The 24,266-nt window shown below is 38.0% G+C and overlaps 1 long non-coding RNA gene across 4 annotated transcripts in view; it reads right to left on the reverse strand.

Annotated features, from left to right (window-relative positions):
• Positions 1–24,266, reverse strand: part of LOC140534484 (uncharacterized) — a 394,676-nt gene that overhangs the window by 132,814 nt on the left and 237,596 nt on the right. The window lies entirely within an intron of this gene.

The following is a 24,266-nucleotide window of genomic DNA, read 5'->3' on the forward strand; positions in this document are numbered from 1 at the left end:
TTTTTTTTTAATTCAAGGACATTTCGATGCCCACTTATATCTCCCATAAGCAGATCTAGATTAGCTCTGAGCATAGATCAGTCAAATATCAAATGCGGCCTTAAAAGCACTCCTTACCTTGTAACTTCTAAAGATATAGGGTTTCTCCAAGGCTGTCAATTTTCCTTTCCAGTGAATTTATCATTGGATCACAAATTTAGAGCTAGATAGCACTGAGGTCAATGCCTCATTTATACAGATAAATAAAACAAGTCTGAGAAAGGTTAAATGACTTGCCCAGGGTCACATGGTTAGTGTCTGAAGCAAGATCTGAAGTCGGATGTTCTTGACTCCAAGCCCAGCATTTCCTCCTTTGTACTATCTACCTATTGGTTGGTTGAACTAAAGGTAATACCCACCATTGGCAATGTTAAGGAAAGAGTGAATTTAAAGGACTTTTGATGAGTGAATGTAGAAACCCCTGTCAACTTGACTTTTCAACTAGGTCACTGAGTGAAGGTATGATTCTATGATATAGAATCAAAAGATCATAGATTATAGCTTTAAAATTGGAAGGGAGCCCATTTTGATTAACTCGGCTTAACTCTATCTAACTCTATTTTACAGGTTAGAAAACTGAGACCCAGAAAGAGAGAGAGAGAGAGAGAGACAAAGAAAGACAGAGACAGAGAGAGAGAGAGAAAGGAAGTCACTTGCCCAGGATCATACTCATAGTATAGATAGATAGAACAGAAATTCAAATATAGTTACTCTAGATAGAAACACAGCTCTCTCTTCCTCATACTTAGTATAACAAAGGACCTAAATAATCCACTATTCAAAAGGAGGTTGGGTGGGGTGGGGCAGGCCAGGGCAGCCTGGACAAAGTATCCAGCCTATATGGTTTTGCTTTAAATACCAGGATTTTGAGTCCCACCCAGTCTATATTCCCAGTCTATTAACAACAAATAGATTACATTCCTGGTTCCAATTTACAAACAGACTGTCAGTAAGCGGTTTCCTTCATTCGAGGGTATAGAGCTTACCAGGCTGATGAAATATACCAGTCTTTATTCATTATGTCAATATTCACACCCTCAATCCCCATCCCTACTCTCCTATCCTATTTTTTTTTTAAATACATTGTCTTTGAAAAGTCTTGACTTCTCAAACTGGAGTAACCATCCTCCCTTTGATAGTAGCCTCCCCACATTCCTTACCTATGAGCTTGTGTCAATTTGGATCTTGTTGTCCAAACCCTTAGTATAAATTGGTTCAATGTTCTATCAGTCTTGTAAATTTTAGGGGAAAACAAGGCAGCTGCTTCAAAGTCAACAAGTGACTAATAAAATCCTTCTGCCCACTTCTTTTTTAATGTCACTTCTGGAGCTACAGAATGGGGACCATCTGGTCCCAGTGCTTACTTTGACATCAACAGAGGGTCTGGATAAAAATCATATTGCAGAGAGAATGGTAGTGAAGATGCCCAGCTCCTCAGTGATGGAAAATGGAAAGTGATAACAATGAGAATATTCTCCGTATGAGATGTTTTCAAAATGATTGCACAACCATTATCTCACTTGGGTCACAACAACCTTGCAAGGCTTGTCTTGCCTGGCTATTGTGGCCAGATGATGGGGGGGGGGGGGGGTAGGGAGGGTGGTGATGAGGGTTCTAGCCTAAGTGTGGGCTAGATCTGTTCATGATGAGAAGAGAACCAGGGTGAAAAGTAGGAGCAAACGAACTTGTGGGTCTGTGACAACTCAGGGGAGGGAATATGGGTGAGAAGGGCTAAGTAAAGAGGATCTAAGGGTAGATCCAATTAATCAAGCAAAGGTTCCAGCAACGAAATAGTAAGAGTGTTAATATTATAATCAATAGACCTGGGTTCAAATCCTACCCACTAATGTGACTTTATCTCTCTGGGTCTCTGTCTGTAAAATGAGAGAGTTAGACTAAGTGACCTCGGAAGTGTTTTCCAGCTATAATTCTGTGGTCCTATGAAACATGGGAATTCAGAAGGGTCTTGGATGGATTCTGGGATCCAGAAGCAGGTAGTATGCCATGCCTTCTCCAAGTACTTTGAGCTGCTGACTTTTAAAAACTGTTCTGCCTTCATTGCACTGATCTGCTGCCAAGATACAACTGGCATTGGCAGATGGTACAAGGATGACTACCCCCTCCCCTTATTTTGGGATGAGATCTGTTATTTTACTGGTGTAGGGAACTCCCCGTGGGGAAACTCCCTCTACCAATGCAGATCAGCACCTGCTTTGCAACTGAAGTCCTATAGTTTCCCAGGGTACTGAGAGGTTAAACGATAGGGTTTTAAAGCCATTACGTCTTAGAAGCAAAACTTCAGTTCAAGACTGCTGTATGGACTCTGAGCATCTGACTATAGCCAGCTGCCACTTTCACTCTCATTTTAAAAACACTTTTTAAAAATGTGATCTTAGTCTTTTCAATGAATAAAAATTTATTTTTTCATCCTCTCACCTCCCTGCCCACCTGACCTCCCTCCAAGAGAAAAACAAAACCTTTGTAAACAAATATGCATAGTCAAGAAAATAAGATTGTCATATTGTCCATGTCATGTATATATATGTGTGTATACACACATGTATATGTAGCTCTACATGGGCATACACACATTTATACATGTACAAATAGGTGCACAAAATACAAATATGCATATACATACATTATGCATGCATTATATGTGTAAGTATTAAAGTTTAAAACTGTACTAAGACTCTTGGGATATTGTGTTGCATTTATGTTATGTTACATTATATTATATTTATTATATTATATATCATATTACATTATATTATGTTGTCACATATCATATTATATCATATCATGTCATATTGTATATTATGCTGTATTATATCATGTCACACCATATGTTATATTGTATTATACACACACATATATACACACACATGTATGTTGTTTTTGAGTCATTTTTAGTAGTATGTATGTGAAGGAGAGCTAGGTGAAACAGTGGATAGAATGTTGGGCCTGAAGCCAATAAGATTCATCATTACGAGTTCAAATCCAGCCTCAGACACTTATTAGCAGTGTGTTCCTGGGCAAGTCATTTCATCCTGTTTACCTCAGTTTCCTCATCTGTCAAATGATCTGGAGAAGGAAACAGAAAACCACTCCAGCATCTCTGCTAAGAAAGCCCCAAATGAGGTCACAAAGGGTTGGACATGACTAAAAATGACTGAACATCAACAATGTGTATAAATATACATATTCATATACTATATACATATGTATGTATGTATGTATGTATGTATCCATATATGCACACATGTATTTCCCTCCTCTCTCTACTGCCCCTAAGATTGCCTTCCATCTAACCTGTAAAGATCTCATATGTACATAGTTGTCCGCATGCTACATCTGCCAATAGATTGGGAGCTCTTTGAGGGCAGGTACAGTGTCTTTGTTTTTCTTTGAATTCCATTCCTTAGCACAGAGCCTCCCATATGGGAGTAGGTGCTTAACAAAAGCTTGTTGACTGACTGACTTAAAGTATAGAATGATGTGACTTCGGTGATGAACACCAAGGACAGTTAAGGAGACTTCTCAGCTGTGATGGGTGAAATCTGAAATGGCTGAAGAAACAAAACATTCTAGCTTCTAAGCGTATTGATTTATTAAGCAACATGGGCCAATTGCATAACAAATTGGGACTAGGTCTCCTCAGTTTTTCAACTGGATTGAATACAGACAGAGATAGATTTTTATGCAAAAAAGAAAACAACAGAAAGTAAACTAGGATACAAGATGGAGTAATCTTATTGCTAATGGGAGGAAAGATTAGGGACTTTCCGAGTTGGGAGGGGCCAGCAAACAACAATTCCCTGAAATTAGAAAAAGGCGTCTCACTCCCCTCAAGTGTCTATATTTAATCAAAGGAACATGGAAACAGTAGCTGACTGACCAGTAAGGGAGCAGTTTTCAGATAAGACCTACGGGCTGCTTGAGACATATGAGAAAACTCCTTGTCTCAATCTTTGGGTTTCTGGTCAACATAAACTAAGTCCTTGGCTAAGAGTCTCTAAGCAGCAGGTAGAGGTGGTCCAGCTTCCCAGCTATGCAGGCTAGGCTCAAGCAATGCCTTAAGTTTTCTCCCAGTTCCCATAATTGAATACAGTTTTCTCACAAAACAGAAATTAGTCTAGACCCATAATTAAATAGAAAGGGAACCAAGCTAGATACAGAATTGAGTGACAAGATGGAGTCAGTGTGGTTCACTAAATTCCCACAATTCTCTCACAACTAGGTTAGAATCAGTCAAGAGGAGGGTCAAACAGGTGATAGGGTAACTGTTCAGAATAAATATGTGATAATAATGGATGGTGGGAAGATGGTGTAACAACTCAATTTTTATTGTATTTTATTGTATTTCCCCTTTCTCTATCATCTAGAACTGTCTTCAGGCTGAGGTTATAATACTCCATAACTGGGAGTTAGAACCCAACAGGTGAGAAGATAAGGAGGTGCCTATTTGCTTTCAGTAAGTTCAGAAATGAACTGCATCCAGGAGTACTAAAAGAAGGGACACATGGGGTAGTTTTGTCTCTATTAGCTAGCTTTTGAAAATCACACAGAATGGAAAAGATACTTCATAACTGGAGCTGGGAAACCATTATATCCATTGTCCAACTTACTCTTCAAACTACAAGCCTATGAGTTTATCTCCCAACTCCTGGGCAAAATTCTAAAATTCATTATTAAAGGGATGGCTTGTTAAGCACTCAAAAACAGCAGCAGCAATCACTAAGAGCCAGCATGTTTCCATTAAGGACCAGTAATGCCAGACTACCTCCTTCCATTTTTTTAACAGTGACAAAGCTAGAGATCACATGAGGCAGAACAACATAGACATGGTAAGCTTAGAATTCTGTAAGGTATTTGATAAGTTCTCTCCTAATATTTATGTGGATAAGAAGGGAAAACATTGACTAGATGATCATAAAATTTGTTGGATACAGAGGTGTTTGAATACTTAGACTCAAAGAGTTGGGAAGGGGAGTGTGGGAATAAGCATTTATATAATGCCCACTAGGTGCCAGGCACTGTTTCAAGCATGGTTTTTGTTTTTAACAAATATTACTTCATCTGATCTTCACAAAGGCAGCTGCCATTATTATTGTTATATATTATATGCTATATATAATACGTTAGTATTATTATTCCCATTTTACTGTTGAGTTAACTGAGGTAAATAGAGGTTAAATGACTTGTGAGGGGTCATACAGCTAGTAATAGTGATTTGAACCCATCTTCTTGATTTCAGGATCAGTGCTCTATCCACTACACTACCCAGCTGCAGAACTCTGCTCAATGGATCAATGTCAGTATGGAAAGAGGTCTTTGCTCACTCATCAGGCCAACCCTACTTCCAATAAAAATCACAAAACCTCCACAATAGCAGAACTCCTGTCAGCTCTCTTGGATTCTGTTCTTACTGAAAAGTTGAATGAAGAATCTTCTATTCAATTCTTTTAACATTCACACTTAGGTCTACTACTTACTACTTACCACTCACCTGTAGGTTCAATCCACTTCAAAAGCTGGGAATTCCAATGACCCAGAGCAGGGAGACTATAAGGAGCGCTAAGCTAGTACCTCAGTGACTCATTGGCAAGTCAGTCTTATTTATGATCTTGTCCCGATTATGACCCTTATTTCTGATCTTGTCCCGATTATGACCTGACTCCATTGCCTAGATAGGAACCTTACTCTTTTCTGATTAAACCCCTACCTCATTCCTAAATCTCAGTCCCTGAGCCCCATCTTATCCCCTTGTACCTAAGACCTGCCCTTGGTGTCCTGTCTATGTACCAAAATTTTAAAAATTTAACAAGTTTTAATTAGCCCATATTTACCTTCTTTCCCTCCTACTTGCCCACAATTGAATAACAAAAAGAATAAATAGAAATTCCTCATAACAGATGTGTAGAGCCAAACAAGAAAACTCCCAGATGTATCAAAGATATGAAAGATCCCTTGTAGTTAGAAGTCTAGTATCCTCTGTTTTACCTGGAGAAGAGAAACTAAAATTGACAGATGTCAAAGTATTTGATGCGTTTCAATATGGAAGAGGAAAGACACTTGCTATGTTTGGCTCCAAAAGGCAGAACTAGGAACAATGGATGGGTATTCCAAAAGGCAGATTGAATAAGGAGGAACTGAAAAAACTAGAGCTGTCCAAATATAGAATGAGCTGCTTCAGTAAGAAGTAAGCTCCCCATCACCCTCAGAAGTGATGAAAGATGAAAGCTAAATAATTTCTTGTGGAAGACATTGTGGACAGGTTTCCTGCTCATGTATGGGTTGGAATGGATGACTTCTGAGGTCCCTTCCTGATCTGACTAACTTGCTAACTTCCTGCCAAGACCTCTAGCTCTTGGTATATCGCAGGCTGCTGAACCCACCTGATGCCATGTTCTAACCATTAATTCCCACTTCTACAATTCTTTAGAGTCCACAAAACATAGCAACTCTTTGCACTAGATAAAGAAAGAATTCTTACACCTATTATACAGACAATTAAGTTGAGGCTCCTATGCTCTAGATTAACCAACCTAAGTGTTAGAAGTAGGACTCAAACCTACCTCCTGCCCCAGAATCCAATAGTCTTTCCACTCTATTATACCAGGGAACAAAGTAGAGTTTGATCACCTCCAGTTGCTTTCTTTATGACCACCTTACTCCACATGTTCTATTTCCTGGACCTTCTCTTGTACCCCAAGATTGTATTTCCTCTTATTCCATACCCCACTCAGTGGATCAGCCTATTTTCAGCCATCTCCCAATTCTACTGACTGCTCCCCAGTGGAATAATTATGTGGCTGCTTTTATTTGGGGAAAATGAAAATGCATCCTTTTTAGTTTTCAAAGCCAAAATCAGACATGAAGAACTCAAAAATATAAAGGACCAATGATTATCTGGACTTAACATAAGATAAGCTTCCATTTCAGGCAGCTTTTCAAAAGCAAATTTTTACATATGCAGTCCTGTATCTATCGTTTAAAACACTCTGCTTCCTTCACCTGACAGAGTTACATCAGTGAAATTATCCCTCTTTCCTTTGGTTTTTGCCTTTTGAGTCTGGCACGGGTATGACTGTAATTTCAACATAATTGTCCCCTTTAGCAACCTGTCTTCTCCAATCTACCTTCTGTTCTGTATCTCCTCAGAGATGATCCCTGAGCTAGTGTCTCTTCCAGAAGAAAGAATTTAAAGAAAATTAAGGTAGTTCATGAACACCCCTCTACTACCAATGACCTATCCATTAAAATGCCCTTTCTAGACCCTTCCCCAAAGCATGTTTTGGGAGGGTATGGCAGTGGCTTCTGCTGAGGTCCCAATGAGTCATTGGGTCATAAGAATTCTAGGCCAGAAGGAGTCTTCAAAATAGTCTAGCTCAACCACTTCATTTTGTAAATGAGGAAAATGCAGTTCAACAAGGAAACCTCTACCTAAATTCAGAGGACACTAAATTCTTATATTTCAAATCTATTAAGATAATTTAGATATTTCATTTAGTATCAGTCAAGAAACATTCATTAAGCACCTGCTATGTGTCAGGCACTGTGCTGAGCTCTGGGGGTACAAAGAATGGCAAAGATAGTCCCTGCCCTCAAGGAGTTTATAGTCTAAGATAAGTGCAAGGCCCATGATCCCACAGTGGATCTTTGGAGTCAACAAAGTCTAGGGTCAAATCTTTCTCATGCTAACTACCTAGATAGAGTGATGGACTTGGTGTCAGGAAGGTTTGAGTTCAAATCCTTCCTCAGACACTGACTAATTGTGTGACCCAAGGCAGGTCACTTAGATACTCTTGGCCTCAGTTTCCTCATCTGTCAAATGGGAATAATACAAGTACCTACCTTACAGGGTTGTTATGGAGCTCAAATGAGATAACAATTGTAAAGTATCTTGTAAGTCTTTAAATATTATATATTATCATTTTTAGTCTTATGACCATGGGCAACTGACAACTCAGTGCCCCCAGGTAACTTTTTTTTTTTAAGGAAGACATGAATTTAGGGAACTTGTCTTTTCACAGGGCCATGAGAAAAACTAAATAGATGGAGAATTGGGGCTCTGTTGTCTACATATTACCCATATTGTGACCAATTGCACTCATGGATTGTTGAATATGGTGACAAGTGTCATATATTCTTTGCATCCCAGAGGAACACCCCACAACCAATTTCAGAAGGGAAAGTCAGCAGTTGTTAGATGACAAGGATTTGAGGCCTTTGGATATGGACCAGGAAGACAGAAAATAAAATCTTTGGGTAGATCTATTCTTGAAGAACACCACTGTATCATCTGGTAATTGTTTTTGAAATCAAATGTAATTTAAGGTAATTTGTTTCAGAAATTATTCTGGGGATGCTGCCCCTGGTTAATTAAATAAAGCACTCAGAAATGGTTTAGTAATGCTGCTGCTGTGTGTTGATCTTACTTGTGAAATTTGCTTTTGTTTGATAATTCCCTGGTAACAGATGTGAGTTAAAGGTTGGAACTAATAACCTGAGTTAATTTGTGTTGACCCCTTCCTTTTGTGACCCAAATCCCTCTGCCAGGTAACTTTCTAAGAGGCTAAATTGTGAATGAGCTACTGATATGCATTGGTGGAGGGAATTTCCACATTTGGAGTTCCTCACATGAATTCCAATGAATATCATTTTAACACACACACACATATACACGCATACTCTATAAATAAAAAACTTTTCCGAATCCATAGTATTTGGTTCAAAAGTTTAAAATCCTCTGAGCAGTAGCTTCCTATTGACTTCCAGCTCTGATCTAAGAAGCATCTCTGGGTTATCTAGTCAAGTTTCTACTCTGTCTTCTCCCCCTACCTCTTCAACACCCACTTTACTGCCTAATCAGGAAGTTCCTTCATTCTTAGCTTTTTTGGCTCTTTTCAGGAAATGAATGCTTTGCACTGACTGCCAAGGTCACTGAGTATTTCCTGTTCTGAACCTGAATTAGCTGCAGAATCTAGGCTCAGGGCTACCCAGCTGCTGTTCAGGTCTGGTTTTCCAATGGAAACCAAAAACAATGGCTTTTTTTTTTGTGTGGTGGTGGGTTGTAAAGATCAAGTCTAAGCACCAACCAGCTGTTTACCGACAATTAGCTCTGTCCTTGACTGCCGGGAATTGTTGGATTCTTACCAACCCTGCTGCTTTCTTATTGCCAACATCATAGACTGCCTAAGGATGACTTGTGTCTCCACATGAAAGGTTTCAGTCCAAGGAAATAAAATGCCTTGTTTATTTTTTAAGTCAAAAAACATCTAGCAAGCACATACTATATTCCTGACTTTGTCCTAAGCATTGGGAATAAAAAGAAAAGCAAAAACATAAACCTTGCCCTCAAGGAGCTTATATTCTAAAAGAGAGACAATACACAAACAACCAGACACATACAAGACAGTTATCTATGTCTTTCTATACCTCAAATTCTCTCTCTCTCTCTGTGTCTGTCTCCATATGTGTATGTGTATATATATATGTATGTGTATATATATATACAGATATATATATACATATATATGCATATATTATATATATATATATATATATATATATATATATATATATATATATATAAAATACACTTTGGATTTTACTGTACAACATAGAAGACACTGGCACAGGACAGCTCATCATGGTGTGCCCACATCTCTCTATGCTCTGAGCAAAGCAGAATTGAGATAGCACAAAGGAAATGTGGGATGCACAAATTTGGAGTATCCACCCCAAATATTCACATGGACTATCTGTGCCCAGTCTGTGGTAGAGCACTCCAAGCTTGTATTGGTCTGATCAGCCACAGTTGAACACATTGAAACTTCACTTTATCATGGTGATGTCGTTTTGGTCCTCTTCGAGAATGCCAACCAACACACACACACACACACACACACATACACACACACACATCTATTGTTCTATCGTTTATCTAATATCTATCTACCTATCTTGTGGGCAGCTAGGTGGTGCAGTGGTTAGAGCACCAGTGCAGGAATCAGGAGGACCTGAGTTCAAATCTCACCTCAGACACTTGACACTCACTAGTTGTGTGACCTTGGGCAAGTCACTTAACCCCAATTGCCTCATTCTGGGTCATCTCCACTCATCCATGACTGGATTCAGATGTCTCTGGAGGAGAAGTGAGGCTGGTGACCTGCACAGCCCTCCCTCATTCAAAACAAAGACAAGTCATGTCATTATTTCTCTGATGGCATGGTCTTCTTTAGCAACGAAGGATGAACACACACACACATCTACCTTCTTATCTATCTATCTATCCCTTTATCCATCCACTAATCTATTTATCCATTCATCCATCTAGTTATCTATCCATTCATCCCTCTATCTCTCTATCTATCCATCCATCTCTCCATCCATCTACTTATCTATTTATCCATCCATTTACCTTATCCATCAATCCATCTCTCTATCCATCTATTTCTCCATCCATCATCTATCTATCTATATATCATCTATCTATCTATCTATCTATCTATCTATCTATCTATCTATCTATCTATCTATCTTATCTATCTATCTATCTAGTATGTTGAAAATAATCTGAAAAGGCAAAGTATTAGCAATTAGGGGACTTGGGAAAGGCCTCTTTTAGGAGGTTGAGTCTTAGTCAACTGTTGAAGGAAATCAGACAGACTAAGCGGTGGCATTCAAAGGAAAGAACATTCCAGATGTGGGAGACAGCAAGTGATAAGGCACAGAGATAGGATTTGGAAAGTCATGTTTGAGGGACTGTAAGCAGGCCAGGGTAGGTGGATCATACGGTATCTGGAGGAAAGAAAAATGCTGAATAACTTGAAAATTGGGGAGGAGCCAGGTTATCATAAGCTTGAAATACCAAACAAGATAAATACTTATCCTGTAGATGAAGCACCTTGCAAATCAGCTTGGCAGAGTGGATGGAGAACTGACCTCAGATCCAGGAAGACCCAAGTTTAAGCCCTGTCTCTGACACATACTGGCTAGGTGACCCTGGGCAAGTCATTGACCCTCTCCTTGTTCTAGGTGCCCTTCTAAGACTTAAAGCTAAGGAAAAGGTCCCTACTTGCATTGGTACAGTGAGTTCTCCATTCAGAAGTTCCCTATACAAATGGAATCACAGCTACAGTTCATATCTTTACATGCACATGTTCATTACAGCTATGTAGATAGATTAATATCTCCCAAAGCAGGTTGTGTGACCCTGGGCAAGTCCCTTACCTTCTCATTGTTCCAAACAACACTCTCAGGTGACATGATATGTTTGTATATGAATTTTTACACAGACAGACACACCTCTGCAACCAGAGATACAGGTAGATGAGTTCAGGTTCCCTTGTATCAATGGCCTGGATCTCAGTTTCCTCAACTGTAAAAATGAAAAGGTTAAACTACATAATTTCTAAGATCCTTGATAGCTCTAAGTTTCTCATGAGTATAACTTATTGATACCCCCATAGAAGTCACTGCCATTCCCTTATGCACTGCATATGGTGTGGTGATACATGTACACAAGTTTTCACACCTGTCAATCAGGAGCTAAACATGGTGACTTTTAAAGTACCTTTTATCCCCAAAAAAGTGAAGCACCTAGGTAGCTCAGTGAATAGAGTGCTGGACCTGGAGACAGGAAGATATGAGTTCAAATCTGATCTCAGACACTTCCTAGTTGTGTGACCGTGAGCAAGTCACTTCATACTATTTGCCTCAGTTTCCTCATCTGTAAAATGAACTGGAGAAGGAAATGGTGAACTGATCCAGTATGCTTTCCAGGAAAACCCCAAATGGGGTAACAAAGAGTCAGACCTGACTGAAATGGATGAACACATCTCAAAATATATGGTCCTATAACATAATGTTTATACAAATACAGATTTTTATTTTCTTTTTGATCTAGATTTGTGATTTTTTTTTGTATAATGAACTTCTAATGAGGAAAATCCCTTTCTCTCAATTCTGGCCAACATCTTCTGTGAAACTTACAGTCTTAGAGTTACTTGTGGACTCAGAGGTTAAATGATTTTCCACATCACAAAGTCAGTACTTGGCAAAGGGGATTCTGAAACCCATAGATTCCTGACTGGGAGTCTGTTCTCTGTCTCCTGGTCTACCTTTCATGCATACAGGTACAGTATACATAAAAGAATTGATAAACCAACCTAAATAATAAAAATAACAAAAAGCTTTTAATAATAAAGGAAATAAAAGTACTTCCTCAACTTAATAACCAGTTTCAGAAAAAAATTCAAACTGCCCTTTGTTCTATTTTGAAATGATTTTTTAGATTAGATTGAAAGAGGCATTTTTTGAACCAATACCTTATTAAAACACAAGCTTAACTATCAACCTGGATATGAAAGAGACCAGAATATGATTCTCACTTTAATGAACTTCTAACCTGCCTTCCTCTCAGTGTGTCACCAATCAACCAATAAGAAACATTTAAATTTTTAAACAGACCATTAAATAATTAAAAAGTATATCGAATGATATTTTGGATAATAGTTGCAAACTAACTTTTTGAGAACTCTATAAAATGCATTATTAGATTTACTTTTGAAGCCAAAATGCTAATGCCAACCACATGGAGACCCAAGAAGAGAGCTGGCATAAATAATAACGAATAAACTCTCCATTGGCAAAAACAAAGTTTAATTAAAAAATCAAAATCTGTGTGAATGTTCTATATCCTATGGGAACATGCTTTGGGACTGTAATTTCTTTAGCAGAGGGAACATGTTGAGTAAACTCCTTCTACCAAGAGAGATTAGCACTTTCTATGAAATTTAGAGTCTTAAACTATAGGTAACCTAGACAGTCAAGAACTTGCCATTTACTTGGGACGATATAGCCAGTTTGTGTCAGGGCCAAGATTTGAACCCAGTGCCTCTTGTCTTTGAGGCTCTACCCACTACACCATCCTTCCTCTTCAATATAAGTTTCCAACAAGCACATATCCATTGCTATAACAAATTTGTCATGCTCTTCCTACAGTCACTTTTTCTGTTTACTCAACATATAGAATATTCTTTATATTTTATTTTTATTTGTTTGTTTAGTAATTTTCAGTGGTATCCAACTCTTCATGACAACTTTTGGGGTTTTCTTGACAAAAATATTGGATTAATTTGCCATTTCCTTCTCTAGCTCATTTTACAGATGAGGAAACTGAGTTAAGTGACTTCCACAGGGTCACATAGCTAGTAAGTGTCTGAGGCTGGATTTAAATTCGGGTCTTCCTGACTCCATGGCCAGCACTCTATGCACTGTGCCATCTAGACATGCCCATGATTAGTTCCTCTGTGTATCAGATTTCTATGGATACAAAGGCTAATTTTATTTCTTCAAAGTCAAACAAGGAGATGCATGACAATTTCAACCTCTTATATTCTTTTTCTCTCATGATAATTCAAGGTCCTCAGCCATACCTGATGGAAGGTATTCAGTCTGGAGAATAATTAGTGATAGGTTCTTTCACTGGAATGTTTTTTAAAGAAAATTTCTTAGGATCATAGGATTGTAGAGAAAAAAAAAGAAAGAACCTTAGAGGTCATCAAGACCAATCTTCTCATCTTGCAGTCAGGGAAACTGAGGCTCTGAGATGTTTAGGTGACTTTCCCAGGATTACACAGCTTGTAAATATGTGATGTAGAATTGGAATCCAGATCTTTTTGACTCCAAGGGTAATGTTGTCTCTGCTATGCCTTGTACCATTTATATCTCTATGCCACATAGTAATTCCATCACTGATTAAATTATTCTTGGATAAGATTGGGTATTAGTTAAAATCCAGCACTTATTTTAAAATAGATATTATCATAAACTTTGCTGTGGATGTTACTCTCAATGTTTAAAAACATCATGTTTTCTATTAGCATGCTTTCATTCAAACCTAAATAATAACCTCATTTCTGACTGAGTAGATATGATGGCAGGATTCCTAGAATTGCACTTCAACACCATCCATTTTACATTTGCATTTTAAGAAACAAAGTGGTTTGTTTTTCAAACTTTGAGATTGAGCCAGATGGGAGTGTGGTCAGGGGACTCAAGAAAGAATGAAGAGTTGAAGCCCTTCATAGTTTTAAGTCTGGAGACTGACATGATAAAACAAAACTAGCCTTAGGAAGTCTATGTATGCCTCAAAACATCTCCACCACCCACTTGGAAAAAAGAGGGTTGAGAAATAACTGGAAATCAAGTAGGTGCCCACTGATTGGGGAGTGGCTGAACAAATTATAGTATGTGAATTTAATAGAGTATTGTTGCTCTGTAATAAAAATAATAGCTATCATTTTATAGTGCATTAAGGTTTGCAGAAAATTTTATATACATTATCTCATTTGATCCTCACAATTAATTAATCAATAAGAATTTCCTAAACTCTTAACTTGTTCCCAGAACTGTGATAGGTTCTGGGAACACAAGGATAAAGAACAAAATAGCCTCTCCTTACAAAGAATTTGCATTAAAAAAAACTTTTTTCAATCCACAGAGATCCGTTTTCTATCTCTCCTTTTCCATTCCTTTGTCAAAAGAAAACACTTCTAATAATATGCATAGTTAAATAAAAGAAATTCCCCCATTGAGTATTTATATGGCCATATATGTCACGTATTAACATATATAATGCATATTAACACACCTATTTATTGTGCTGTACCCATCACCTCTCCTCAAGGAAAGCATGCTCCATCATTGGTCCCTTGACTTCAGTGTTAGTCATTGCATTGATCAGAATTCTAAAGTCTCAAAATGTTTTGTCTTTGCAGTGTTGTTATTATTGTATAAAATGTTCTCCAGATTCTGCTTACCTCATTCTGCATCAGTTAAAAAAAATCTTCCCAGGTTTCTCTGAAACTGTCCCTTTCCTCATTCCTTATAATGCAGTAGTATTCTGTTACTTTGAATTCCTTCAGCCATGATGGGCATGTCCTTAGTTCACAGCTCTTTGTCACCACAAAATGAATTATTAATGTTGTGTGATGGTGTGCGTGTGTGTGTGAGTGCATGTGTGCATGTGTATATCTAGGTCCTCTTCAAAGAGCTTATACTAATTAGGGAGATATGTTCATATAAATATATGATATATATTATAACTATATACACTATAATAAAAAATAAAAATAAATGAATACAAATATGTGCAAAGGATTAAATCCAAGGAATTTTTTAAAGGAGGGCATTAATAAGGGGATCAGGAAAGACTTTATGTAAACTTTATGTGTTATAAAGGAAGAGGGGTGAAGGTAAAGAGGGAGTACATTCCAGGCATCTGGTCTAACCACTACAAAAGGTCAGAGAGAAGTGTTGTGTGTGAAGAACAGAGAGAAGACCAGTTTAGTTGGATTGCAGGAACCCAAGGAGGAGCAATTTCCATGTGAGATTGGAAAGCTTGGTTGGGACCAGATAGTGTAGGACTTTTGAAATTAAACAGAAGAGTTCACATTTTATGCTCGAGGGAATAGGAAGTCACTTGAGTTGACTGAGACTGGACAAGAAAACCATTTTGGCATTAGTGTGTAGGATACACTGGAGTGGTGAGAAACATATGGCAGGGAGTCCAATTAGTGGGCTATTGCAGTGATCTAGGGGAGAGGTGATTAGGGTCTGAACCAAAGTGGTAACTATGAGAGTGGATAGAGAGGATAAGATCTGAGAACTGTAAAAGTAGAAAGTGCAAGATTCAGCGAATGATTGGATAAATGAGACAGATGGAAGTGATAAAAATAATGCCAAGATTTTGAACCGGGATGGTCATACCTTCTACAGAAATGGGGAGATTTGGAAGAAGGGAGGGTTTGGGGGGGAAATAATGAGTTCAGCTGTGTTTATGATGCCTTCTGAACATCCAGTTTGAAATGTTGAATAAAATCTGAAGCCCAGAGGGTAGGCTGGGAATAATTATATAGATCTGGAAGCCACAGGCACAGAGGTGGAAGTTGAAGAGATTACCCTGAAAATGTAGAGTGAGAAAAGATCCAGGGACAGAACATTGAGAACACATACAATTAAGGACTGCATCATGGTTAATAAAGTGGCAAGAGATGAAGAAACAACCCTGTAAGGTGGCTGCTATTTTCATCTTCACTTTACAGTCAAGAAAACTGAGGATGAGAGAAGTTCAGCGATTTGCCCAGGGTCACAGCAAGGAAGCATTTGAGGCAACATTTAAACTCAGGTCCTTCTGACTACAAGCCTGCTACTCTAACCATTATTTCACCTAGCTGTCTCTAAACACAGGTTATAAACCAAAGAAATTCAGATAAACAGAAAAATGTGGGAAGATTTGTATAAACTAGTGCAAAGCATCAGGACCAAACACCTATCTTGGAGTCCCATGACTTAATCTTCACCCCAGTGCCAAGAACAATGTAGTGTACTTTTTTCTTTTTGACCAGACCTGTGATTTACTGAATTTTTTTTCTTCCCACCAACATTTGTTTCTATTAAAGCAAATTGTAAAGCATCACCAGTACACATAAATATATATATATGTATACATACATATATATATATTTATGTGCTTCCATACATACATAAACATGTATATTTTACATTGGATTGCAAAGCTGTCATTTAAACCTAACAGTAAGTAAAATGGGATATTTTTGTTGTTACCAGAGGTCTGATAGCTGTAGCTGATAATGGGATTTTCATTAACCAAAACAGAAAGGAAAAACAAATACATAAAATACAGAAAGCTGGAGGAGGAGGAATAATTATAAGCATAAGAAGACACTGCCGTTGAGCACATGACTTCTAGTCTAGTTGATTGTCTAGTTTTAAGAAACTGATGGAGAAAATGATAATAATGCAGATTAAACTGGAAAGAGCTTAAATTAAAAACATCATTCTAAGAAGTCCCTAAACTTCCTGAGATTGTCAAAGGAGTCTATGAAACAAAGAAGGTTACCAACTCTCAATGTGGTTGAGAAAATGAAGACACCAGGAGACTGTGAATTGCCCAAGGCCACAAAGAGAGTAAGTAGTAGAGATGAGATTAGAATTCAGGTCCTTTGGCTTCTCTTTAAAACATTTTCTATCACACTGTGCTGATCAGGTTTGAGGGGCTTGGTGATAGGATCTGGGGTTATGGTTAGCTTGGCTCAGCTGTGACTTCTCCTTCCTGTCTGGAATCTCTGACAGACTTTACAAAGAATGCAAGAAAGACAAAGATGATGTGAGAAAGAGAAAGGAATGATATTCTAATTATTATCTGTAAGTGGGCATGTATGTTCAAGTGTTAGTCTGTGTAAAAGAGGGGGGACTTCATGATCAATCAACAAAAAGGAAAATTTTTTCCTCCACACCTAACATGTGAAAACCATATTACACTTTTCTCACCTTTCTTGCTATATATAATAATAAAAATTATAATATTATATATAATATAATAAATAATAATAAAAATGAGCAGCCATTTTCCAAGTGTGACTGTATTAAGACCACTTCAATAAAATTTAAACATGGGAACTTAGAGTCTTTAGTGGGGATATGTTTTAGCCTTAATGTTACTCTAAAAGTTTATTGAAGTTAATATCTCCTGTCTTCTGTTAGCATAATGGAAACTTCTAAAATATCTCTTAATATGATGGATGATATGACCCAGCCTAGGGTACATGCATTCTTCCCATTTTAATTAATTTCCCCACTTCCAGTTCTTTCAAATGCTTGCTCCTTGGAGGTGCATACAGTCTCCTTTGCCTATGGTTCTCATAGTTAAAGTGAATAGAAATAATTATAGATTTTTGAGGCAGAAGGATCAAGTGAGTATAACTTTCCCATTTTATAGTTGAGTAAACTAAGCCTAGAGATGAAGGGCTCACAGAGGCATCAAGTCAAACCCCCTTATTTGTAGATGAGAAAAATGGGGCATGGAGGGGTCAAATGATTAGTAGGATAACATAGTTAATAAGTATATGAAGTGAGACTTGAGCCCAGGTCTTCCTGATTCCAGATCCAGCTTTCTATCAACTGTACCAAGCTACTTATCCCACTCACATATCCCTAACATTACCACTAAGTTGGAAGGGATGTTGTAACGAGATCATAGGAGGGATTTTTGAGTCTATCTAATCTCTCACTTTTGTGGACTCTACGCTCAGTGTCTTAATATGACATGGCAGGTAAGAAAGTTGAGGAAATCTTGGTCTATGTGGCAAGGTACTTCTGGCTCTACGATTGTAGCTTAGCACACGTCCTGCATCTTAGAGTCCTAGAGAGGTGCTTGAGGCATTGAGAAGTTAGGGGACTGGCCAAGGGTTACACAAACAGTGTTGGTTAGAAGCAGCACCTGAAATCAGGTCTTCCTGACTCTGAGGGCAATTCTCCATCCACTAAGTTATTCTGAATTCCCAACCCAGATATCACCAGCATTGTCATAGACTGGGCTGTAAGGACCATAGTCTGATCTAATCCAATCTCCTAATTTTAGGTAAGAAAACTGAGGTCAAGATGCAAGTGACTTGGCTAAGTGTCACAGATGGAACATACGTGTATATTATTAAATATGTGTATATGTGCATATTTAAAAATATTGTTGAGTTGAATGTGTTAAATTTAAGGTTTTAAAAAACAACTGGGAGGAAAGTGTAAATCATTACTTTCTACAGCTTGCCACCCACTACAGGTGCCATGTTTAGGATGATGATGATGAGAAGAGGGCTTTGCAAATGAATGAGCATCATGGTGTGGTTAAAACAACATTCCCTTGGGAGTCAAGGACCTAGATCAAGTGTTGCTCACTAGCCATGTAACTTTGGCCACACCACTCTAAAAGTTCAGTTTTGTTTTGAATCAGATCATTGATTTTCTTGGTTCAAGGTACTTCCTGGAATGGGAACTTCTCACAATGCAGAGGAACCACTCATCTTATCCTATCAGTTTTATCCTCTCTGAGAAGTTAAATGATTTGCTAATGATTACATAAGCTGTATATGTCAGAAGCAGGAGTATGGGCAGAAAATGGTTCACTTTGTCTTTATATGCCAAATCTCTGGACCAAGCATTTACCAGATACTTACAGGTTTTGAAAGTATGATTGATTCTTAATCCAAGACTTGAATCTCCATTCATTGCACCACCTTTTCTAGGAGTGAATTAGACTCAGGTGTTCTTAATTTGGGGTCCCTGAATTTATTTGCTTTTCCAATTTTTTAATAACTATTTGAATAAAGTTGACTAAACTATGTGTTTAGTCAGTTAATCACGTTCAGCTCTTCATGACCCCCATTTGGGATTTTCTTGGCAAACACACTGGAGTGGTTTGCCATTTCCTTTTCCATCTCATTTTACAGATGAGAAAACTGAGACAAACAAGGGTAAGTGACTTGCCCAGGGTCACACAGCTAGTAAGTGTCTGAAGCCAGATTTGAACTCAAGTCCTCCTGATTCTAGGGTTAGCACTCTATCTACTGCTCCACCTAGCTGTTTGTATTCCTATATATTTTACTGCATATATTTAACAACATAATTCTAAACTGGGGTCTGTAACCTTCAGCAGACCAGCAGAGGCATCCATGACCTAACAAGAATGATGGTGGACAACTTCAATTCCAAAAATCAGCATTTTATAATGCCTTAAGGTTTGTAAAGTGCTTTACATATATTTACCTCATTTTATCCTTAAAACAATTCAGTAAGGTAGATATCATTACCTCATTTTGTAAATCTGGAGACTGAGGCACAAAGAAATTAACTGCCTTCCCCAAAGTCACACAGCCAGTAAATGTCTGAGGTGGCATTCTGATTTGAGATTCAACCTTAAGCTACTTGCTACTGAGCTACCCCAGCAATAGTTAAATGAGATATTCTCTGAGAGCACTTTCAACTATGATATTCTGTCCTTCTAGAGATCCTAGACTATAAGAGTTTAGAGAAGACTGAGGTGATAGAGGCCTAGTCTCTCCCTTGATGGTTTTATATCAGCCATCCACGATGGTTGTGGTTGATATAAAATATCAAAATATAAAATATAGGTTATGATATAACCTGATAAGGGAGTAAGAAGGGCAGGGTATGGATAACTGGCCTCAGTGTAAAACTATCTTTTTATCCACTGTTGGGAAAATATAATCCAGACTGCAGTTTCTCTTCTGAGCTCACCAACTTTGCTATGTCAACATCAACCATGCTACCTTTCACCTCTGATTAATTCCCAGCCTTTAGACAAGCCCAATTTGTGTGCTCAGAGGATGAGGGAAAGAAGATCCACACCCAATTAGATGGAAAGTGGTCTACCCCATCGTTTGGGCATTCGCACAACAGCTGGGCAGTTGCAGTGTTGGGGGAAATACGTGTTGTGACAACTCATTGTATATCTTAAGTAATAGAGGCTGTAGGCTATAATACTGAGACACTGACATGAGTTTAAGTAATACATTCCAGACACTGGAAAAGAAGGAAAAAGCAACAGTAACAGGGCCAAGGTCTTTTGAGCACTCATCCTTTTCCCCTTGGTTTCACCTAAATAAGGTGTCTGTTTATTAATAAAATCCCATCATTTTATTAAAAATATTTAACCTTTTGGTATAATCTATTATCACGTCCTCCATCAAAACATATTGCCAGTGGATTTATGTGAAGTCAGTAGAAATTTGGAGACAGAGGGTGCACATACAAACCCTGTCATTCTTTGCCTGTGTGATCGTAGGCAAGTCAATGAATCTTCCTGGGCTTCAGCTTCCCCATCTGTAAAGTGAGGAGGGTGCAGGAAATGAACCCCAACATCACATCTAGCATTAAATGTGCGATCTAGGAACAGATAAAGAACTTCTTTTCTCTATCAGTCATCCCCCATCTTCAACTTCAGTCCCAATCTTGGCACCATGATTTTTCTTCCTGGTCTTCCTCTTCTCACCTTAGCACAGCTACTGCTAACAGTCAGGTTATGATTGCCTCTAACAAGGTGAAGTGACTGACCTCCAACGGGAATCTTCAATTCAACTCAACTCAATTGAATTCAGCCAGTGCCTATTAAATATTTACCGTATTTACTCTTAGAACTGTGCCAGGTACTGAGGCTACAGACAACAACCCAAGTCCCTGTCCTCAAGGAGCTTGTATTTTAATTAGAGCACACACACATACATGCACACATATAAACACACACATACATACATATGCCATGTGTTCCCATGAACAAACTGGAAATATGTGTGCATATTTCGAGAGAGAGAGAGAGAGATACAGATAAACATCTATACATGTATATATCTGTATCTATCTGCATATGTATATCTGTATACATGTAGATGCAAGTTTGTATAGCTATCTATCTACGTATCTATGTCTACATATAGACATAGATAGCTCGATATATATACATATACATTCATCTATATACAGATACCTATATGTAGACATAGATACATATATAGAGAGATATATACACATAGATGTATGTGTGCAGAGCTATCCATATATATATAGAGAGAGATAGATATAGATATAGATATATAGATATGCACACATACTGCCAGTTTGTTAATCAGAAAGCAAGGCATATATATGTATGTATCTATATATATAGATATATATACATATTACATGTGTATACGTATGTATACATACTTATAGGTAAGTAAATAAAAAGTATGTAGAAAAGGTGTGTTCATCCTTCATTGCCAAAGAAGACCATGCCATTAGAGAAAGATGACATGACTTATATTTGACTTTGTTTTGAGTGAGGGAGGGCTGTGCAGGTCACCAGCCTCACTTCCCCTCCTGAGTCATCCGGATCCAGTGACCAGATATTCATCAGGATGACTGGAGATGACCCAGGATGAGGCAATTGGGGTTAAGTGACTTGCCCAAGGTCACACAGCTAGTGAGTGTCAAGTGTCTGAGGTGAGATTTGAACTCAGGTCCTCCTGACTTCTGCAGTGGTGTTTTATCCATTGCACCACCCAGCTGCCCATATAGAAAATAATTTGGGGAGGAAAAGGCATTCATATCTAGAGGTGGGAAGGGACCAAACGTATTAAAAACATTCTATGTGTGAGTCACTGTGTTAAGTACTTTACAAATATTATATCATTTGATCTTCACAACAACCCTAAGAAGTAGGTGCTATTATGGTTCCCATTTTACAGTTGAAGAAACTGAGGTAGGCAGAGGTTAAGCGACTTACCCATGGTGACACAATAAGTATCTGAGGCTGGAATGGAACTCAGGTCTTCCTGATTCTAGGCACAGTGCCCTATCTACTTGGACACCACCTAATTTCTTTAGCTAGAAGGGATAGAGGGATCAGGAAAAACTAAAATATGGGAGATGGCATTTTAAATGGGTCCATTAAGGGAACTACATAGGGATTCCAAGAAATAGAAATGAAAACAAAGAACATCCAAGGCATTGTAGCTAGCCTGCACAAAGTCATGGAGGGGAGAGGTGAACTGGCCCATGTGGGAAACAGCAGTTAGCTCAGTTTTCTGGCAGAGAGAGAGAATGATGCAAAGTAACATGAAACAAGTAAAAGCCAGATTAGGAAAAGATGTACGTGTCACATTGAAGAGTTATATTTGATGCTAGAGGCCTCAGGGAACTACTGGAGTTTTTTTTCTTTTTTGAAAGTTCTAATATTTAAAAACCATTTTATTGATTGATATCTTTTGTTTTAATATTACCTAGTTTTCATGCTGTATCCTGCTGCCATTCCAGAGCACCACTTCATATAATAAAGAATTAAAAACAAGAAAAATTAAGAGGAAAAAATCTGCAAAACTTATCAATATATTGAAAAAATTCAGTCTTATAGGCAATTCTCCACACCCATGGACCCATCCACCTCTGCAGAGCACTATGGAGAGGTGTCTCCTTGTGTCTCTTCTTTGGGGCCAAACATACTTTAATCATTTTTCCAAATTCATCTATTATTGTACAGTGTCTTCCATCTATACTGATATAATCATTATAGACATTTAAGACATATAAAACATTATATGACATAGATATTATAAGACATAGACATTATAGACATATAAGACTACTTATTTCTTCTTGCTTCAATTTATGTGTTATCATGTTTTCTATATTAGTCAAGTTTGTCATTTCTTATTATTCATTATAATAATTCATTGTAATAATTCATTATATTGTTGTCACTGTTCAGCCATTTATAGTCATGTCCAGCTCTTCATGATGCCATTTGAGGTTTTCTCGGCAGAGATACGGGAGTGGTTTGTTATTTCCTTCTCCAGTTCATTTTACAGATGAGGAAAGTGAAGCAAACAGGCTTAAGTGACTTACCCAGGGTCACACAGCTAGTAAGGGTATGACACTTGATTTGAACTCGGATCTTCCTGACTCCAGGCCCAGCACTCTGTCCACTGTGCCACCTAGCTGCCCAGTCCATTATATTAATGCACCACAATTTGGTTAACCATTCTCCAATCAATGGGCATTTCTTTGTCTCAAGTGCTTTGCTACCTCCAAAAAGCACTGCTACAAATATTTTGACATAGTATGGAACTTTCCTTTTAATCAGTAAACTTTTTGGAATATGTGTCTAGCAGTAGACACTCCTATTTAAAGGTTATGGGCATTTTAACCACTTTATTTGTGCAATTCCAAATTGCTTTTCAGCATGGTTGTACTAATTCACAGATCCACCAACAATGCATTGGTGTGCCTATTTTTTCTGTCAACACTGACTATTCTCATCTAAAAGTTCTAATATTTTTAAGAGCATGGTCACTACATTAGCTTGGCCCTTCTTCACCTCTTAAATGGGTTATTTTAATAACCTCCCAATTGGTCTTCTTGATTCCTTTTTCCCTTCTCTGACCTACCCTCTAATAGAGGTATCCAGAATAAGCTTCCTAAAACATAGCTATGCCTATGGAATTGCTTTAATCCCATTGATTCCAGGATAAAATACAATGGTTTTTCAAACCTTTCATAATCTGCCTCCAACACTTTCTATTCTAGACAAACTGGATTCCCTAGTAGCTGTTTCTTCAATTTGACAATCCATTTCCTGCCTCCCTGCCTTCCCATAAACTGTTCCCCACACCTGCAATGTTCTTCCTTCTCACCTCCATGTTTCACAATTCTTATGCTCCTCCTAGGCTTAGTTTAGGTTTGTCTCTTCCAGGAAAGTTGTCCTGACCTTTACAGTTAGAGTTCTCTCTCTATTCAAATGACTTTATGCTTATTTACCTGTATCTCTGAATATTCTCCAGAAAAAATGTAGTCTTCTTTAGGAC

The sequence above is a fragment of the Notamacropus eugenii genome, chromosome 3 (assembly GCF_028372415.1).
Source record: "Notamacropus eugenii isolate mMacEug1 chromosome 3, mMacEug1.pri_v2, whole genome shotgun sequence".
Lineage (NCBI taxonomy): Eukaryota > Metazoa > Chordata > Mammalia > Diprotodontia > Macropodidae > Notamacropus > Notamacropus eugenii.